We start from the raw sequence: 5,989 nt of genomic DNA, 5'->3' as shown, positions 1-5,989 counted from the left end.
GAGAGAGTGAAGGCATTTCTAAGGATTCTTTATGTTTTAAAAGTTAAGATTCAAATGTGCATGTTGGAAACTAAAAAGGTTTTTGCACTCTGCAGAAATTTTTCTCATAAATAAATGAGTTATTGTCTCAAATGTAAAAAGAAAACTAATACTAAAAATATTTCATATATTAAAAGTAAAAATAACAGGGTTATACAAAAAGGTATATGTTCGGTGTGTGGTTCAAAAAAATCAATTTATCTCCAAACACAAACTCGGAGGAGATATACAAAAGTTTTTATCAGGAAGTAAATTTACAACTACTGGAATACCAGGGGAATTACATCTTCCAGGGTATTCTTTCTGTGGTCCAGGCACAAACTTGGATAAAAGATTAGATGAGGTAAACAATCCTAAATCCTGGAGTAAACCAATCAATAGAGTTGATGAAGTGTGCATGAGACACGATATTGATTATGGGAATACCACAACGTTGGAAGAAAAGCATGAAGCCGATAGAGAAATGTTGTATAATTTGTCTCTGATACAAAATCCAACCTTGAGAGAAAAAGTTGATAGGTTCATCGTGAAGAAGATGATTAGTGCTAAATTGAAACTTGGACTTGGAAATTCAAAAAACTTATAGGCTCTAATGATGCCATTAAGACTGAAGAGCAATTAGCTGATGAATTACATAAACCAATATTCACAAAGTTTCAGAGAAGGAAAGTTTATTCCAAGGAAGTTGATTATATCTGGTCTGCTGATTTGATTGAACTCAATAATGATAAGGGGTACAAGTATGCTTTAACCGTTATTGATTTGAGGAGTAGATATGCGTGGGTTGTCCCTTTAAAAACAAAACAGGTAATACTCTTATGTTAGCTTTTCAACAGATATTTAATAAAAGTAAGAGAAAACCTAAAAAATTGTGGACTGATGAGGGTAGAGAGTTTTATAACAAGACATTTATGAATTTTCTAAAAAATAACAGTATTACATTATACAGTACCTTTAATGAAGGGAAGGCAGTTGTTGTTGAACGTTTTAATCGTACCTTAAAAGAGAGACTATATAAAAAATTCACACAACTCGGTTCACAGCAATGGTCATCTTTTATTCAGGATATTGTGGATAAGTATAATGACACGATTCACACGTCAACGAATATGAAGCCATCAGAAACATTTACAAAATTAAAATATGAAAAAGAGATTAATGTCAGAAAACCTAAGTTCAAAGTTGGTGATATCGTAAGAATATATAGGTGGAAATCTCATTTTGAAAAGGGTTTTACTGAACGATGGACGAAAGAACTTTTTAAAATTGTTGATGTAATAGATACAGTTCCTTGGACTTATAAAATATATGATTTGGAAGGGGAAGAGATTTTAGGTTCATTTTATTCACAGGAATTACAAAAGACAAAACTAAGCATATAATACACCTTTGTGGACACTAGAGGAACAAGTCCGAGGTGTATTACAGTATATAATGTGTGTCAAGGGGGACGTTCTTAGATCTGTGAACCCCAAACACAGAATCCTCAACTGAATAGTCAAGGCTTAACTTTTGTTTGTTGATGTGTATGTGTGTGTGTCCCAACCCTCACATTCAAAATCTCAACCCTAACCCTCACATTCAAAATCTCAACCCCAACTCAATCCTCGCCCAACACAATGTCTTTTTCAAAATGAGATTTCCACCTATATATATATATATATTTTTACGTTTTTTTTTCTTCTTCCAATTCTGTCTTTTAAGGCTTTCAGGTTTGATGACGTAGAAAGAGGGAGTAAGCCTGCACTTTCTTCCCAGAACTTTCTTGATCTTGCTCCCATCAAGCACCATCCGACAAAGAACTACATCGATAGGTTTAGATCCCAAAGAGTGATAGCAACTCCAAAAGTCTCCAAAATATAAATAAATAAAATAATAATAATAATAAATAAATAAATAAATAAATAAAAGCCCCCAAAAAAGTTTCAAGTGTCCAACATAAACCCAACTTTCCAAGTCTTCAAGGTATAACCACATTCCCGTTGAGTTTCCAAGATATGTATCACATTGTGAGTTATCAATCCAGAACCCACATTTCAAGTATTCAAAGTAAAACCAACTTACAAAGTCTCTTAAGGATAACTCATTTACTGATTTTTTCAAAATTTGTGAGTCTCCAAGGTAGGACCCATATTTAGAACCATCTTGGCAGAACCCTTTTCCTGAGTCTCCAAGGTAGTTATTTAAACCATCAAGGCAGAACTCATTTACTGATTTTTTCAAAATTTGTGAGTCTCCAAGGTAGGCCCCATATTTAGAACCATCTTGGCAGAACCCTTTTCCTGAGTCTCCAAGGTAGTTATTTAAACCATCAAGGCAGAACTCATTTACTGATTTTTTCAAAATTTGTGAGTCTCCAAGGTAGGCCCCATATTTAGAACCATCTTGGCAGAACCCTTTTCCTGAGTCTCCAAGGTAGTTATTTAAACCATCAAGGCAGAACTCATTTACTGATTTTTTCAAAATTTGTGAGTCTCCAAGGTAAAACTTGTATTCTGGCTCATCAAGGTATAACTTGTTCAGTGGGTATTGTCTTGATAACTCACAATGAGTACTATTGCTGTAAAACTCTTTTTCAGGATTTTGCTGGTCTCCAAGGTATAACTCTTTGGTTGGGTCATCAAGGACGAACTCGTTCTGTGGGTCTTGGTCGCTCATAAGGTCTTCAACCAAGCCAACAATTTCGCCCCAAGTTGTAGCAAAAGCAGTATTTTCATTTCGTATTTCAGACACAATTTCCTGTGAGAGAAAATAATAATGTATTAATTAAGTTATTTAATTATTAAATGAGTATGCTTCAATCAAAGTTTGAAAATAGGAAAATAAAAAATCTTACCTCAATAGATAAGAGGTTTGAATCCAGTTCATCAACTTGAAGGTTTAGTTCCATAGAAGACAGAGAGTTCCAAGGAACACCAAAGTCATCCCACTCAAGGTCTTCAACCAAGCCAACAATTTCCCCCAAGTTGTAGCAAAAGCAGTATTTTCAGATACAATTTCCTGTGAGAGAAAATAATAATGTATTAATTAAGTTATTTAATTATTAAATGAGTATGCTTCAATCAAAGTTTGAAGATAGGAAAATAAAAAATCTTACCTCAATAGATAAGAGGTTTGAATCCAGTTCATCAACTTGAAGGTTTAGTTCCATAGAAGACAGAGAGTTTGAGACAAGCACACAGAACACCATTGCCAGCAAGAACAAATGTTTAAAATGGAGCCTGGGTTTGAAGCTTTTATAGAGAAAGACTGGTGGGTGTGGTTTCCTTTGGAAATTCCCTGGGCAAGCCTAGGCAAGCCTTCATTGGGAAATTTTTCAAAACTATAACATCCTGTAATTTTCTAGTGATTTCTTTGTGAGTCAGAGATGAACTGGAAATGATGTAAGAGTGGGCGGGGCTTAGCAAAAGTAGGCGGAGCTTAGGAAAAGTGGGTGTGGCTTAGAAAAAATACCTCATGAAAAGTGGGCGGAGCTTAGCAAAAGTGGGCGGGGCTTAGGAAAAGTGGGCGTGGCCTAGAAAAAATACCTCATGACAAGTGGGCGGAGCTTAGCAAAAGTGGGCGGGGCTTAGGAAAAGTGGGCGTGGCTTAGAAAAAATACCTCATGAAAAGTGGGCGGAGCTTAGCAAAAGTGGGCGGGGCTTAGGAAAAGTGGGCGTGGCTTAGAAAAATTACCTTATGAAAAGTGGGCGGGGCTTAACAAAAGTGGGCGGGGCTTAAAGAAAAGTGGGCGGGGCTTAACAAAAAATAACCTGTGGCTCAGGAGGTGGTCAAACAAGAGCATTAAGAGAAGTTTATCATTTCGTAATGACACAAATGGGGTATCTTAAAAAATATAAAGATTCAAATATTTTGTTTGTTAATATTTTAGATGGGGATTATTGTGCAAAGAAAATTAAACTATTGAAGGAATTTGAGAATGAACAAATCTTTATAGGTTCAATGAGTGAGCTGTTCAACCCCCAGGTGTTCAATTCAATGAGGTTCAACCTCCAAGTTAAAAGGGGAGACAAATAAATATACCTTGGGATAAAAAGGGGATTTATTTTTAGGGAAAAAAAATATAAATCGCTGAAAATCCCCCATTCATTTACATGGGGAAAAGTGAGCCAGAATCAGTATTCTTACCCTACTATCGTGTTTCCAAGGCAAAGCATTTTTAGTAGGCCAAATCAACATGGTGGCTAAAACCCCTGCGAGGTGAAGTTGGGCTGACCAAGGGCAAGGATAAGCCTTTCATGAAAGTAAGCTGTTAATTATCTTCAAAAGGGGTGTTTAAATTTACCCAAACACCTAATTTTCATTCATGCACCCCATTGGAGTTCCCCAAGTATACATGCAAAGTTTTGGGCCCTCAGTGTTATGGTTTTGCAGTTATGCAGGACACACACACACGATTATAGAGTGCAAAGCAAAAGTAAGATTAATTGGGGTTTTGACTTGAGGAAACTCAATTTGAGTTTGAGTGTATGACGATGATCCAAAATTAGTGCACTGACCTTTGAAGTGTCTTGCCTGGATTTTATTTAAACCCAATCTAATCCTCCAACTTATTGGAGGTGTTCAGTCTACCGAATATTAAATCACAAATTAGAGGAGAGTTCATGGAGTTTCATCAGCAGCATGTTGCATCACAAAGGTGCCATCCCTCCATCTGGAGACCTGTTTGCTGGTATGTGACATAGGTAAGCAATGACTTGGCCCAGCCTGACACACCCAATTGTAATTAAAATCGAGGCCAGAAGAAATGATGGTTAGGAATGGAATATGACAAGAGATGATGGTACTGCTATCCTGCAGGTATGAAAGTGAGAATGTGATTGTACTCATTCAGAGAGGTAGTTCTAGAGTTTGGAGAAAATAGGAACAAATGATTTGTGGCAAGCAGTAAGCCTGGATTTTGGAAGGTTAGCAAAGACATGGTGACTGGAAGAATGTGTGTGCAGTCCTGGAGGGACTGGGAAAGGGTGGAGGACTGAAGGAGCAGGGGGAGCAAGACCAGAAGAGATATTATAGGCAATAAAAAACAACACGGACTTATCTGATTATGGCTGCAACCTTGTTGCAGAAACATTGAGCCGAGGTGTTATTTTCATGTAAAATTCTCTATTGCTGGCACCATGGCCAAAATGCCAAACTTTCGTCCTAACTACTGCTGGGAAGGCAATGGCAAGCCACCCAATTTAACCCTTGCCAACAAACTGCTTTGGCAGCACTGATGCTCTGCAACAGAGTTTGATACATCAGAATCAGAAACACAGGGGCAATACCCTTCACCTGGTAGCGGCTGGATAAGATAACCAGGGAACCACTAGTAGGCATGGTTGACCCACAAAATATGTAACGGAGAAGAAAGTAAATACCTCTGGATTTTTTTTAAATGCCGTGAACAAACTTTGGTACATCACGGGTGATAAAGGTTGTGGTGAAGTTTCATCAAAATTGTGTGTGTAGTTTCAGAGAAGAAAGCAAATACCTATTTTGGGGCACAACCCCCTTACACCCCCTCAGACCCAGATCATTTTTAATGCCGTGAACAAAATTTGGTACATCGCGGGTGATGAAGGTTGTGGTAAAGTTTCATCGAAATCGTTTGTCTAGTTTCAGAGAAGATGTTGCAAGTATTTATGGATGGACAGACGGACGGACAGACGGACGACGCGCTATCCCATAAGCTCCCTGGAACTATGTTCCAGGTGAGCTAAAAATGAACAATCTGATTTTGGTCAAAATTAATTTTGACTATGCTCTTTAAACCACAATGCAGTAATATTCGCAACCACAATAAATTAATGTGAATGAGTAAAAATTTGAGTACAATAGCTGTCAATGGATTGACATTTCCAAAGTTAGGAACCATGTTTTGGGTTTATGAACTGCCACAATAGTTACATTTATAGGGAAGGCAGCAACAGTTACAATAAGGCTGGAGACACTATTGTATGTTGAT

The 5,989-nt window shown here is 37.3% G+C and overlaps 1 long non-coding RNA gene across 1 annotated transcript; it reads right to left on the bottom strand.

Annotated features, from left to right (window-relative positions):
* Positions 1-1,081: 1,081 nt before the first annotated feature.
* Positions 1,082-4,171, bottom strand: LOC147022827 (uncharacterized). Its single transcript, XR_015059933.1, has 2 exons — positions 2,876-4,171; positions 1,082-2,778 (listed from the first exon to the last, which is right to left on the bottom strand). It is a non-coding gene; the product is annotated as an uncharacterized LOC147022827 (long non-coding RNA).
* Between the last annotated feature and the right edge of the window lie 1,818 nt (positions 4,172-5,989).

The sequence above is a fragment of the Eptatretus burgeri genome, chromosome 7 (assembly GCF_056783735.1).
Source record: "Eptatretus burgeri isolate ZD-2024b chromosome 7, Ebu_testis_v1, whole genome shotgun sequence".
NCBI classification, from domain to species: domain Eukaryota; kingdom Metazoa; phylum Chordata; class Myxini; order Myxiniformes; family Myxinidae; genus Eptatretus; species Eptatretus burgeri.
This window is presented reverse-complemented; position numbering and strand designations above follow the sequence as displayed.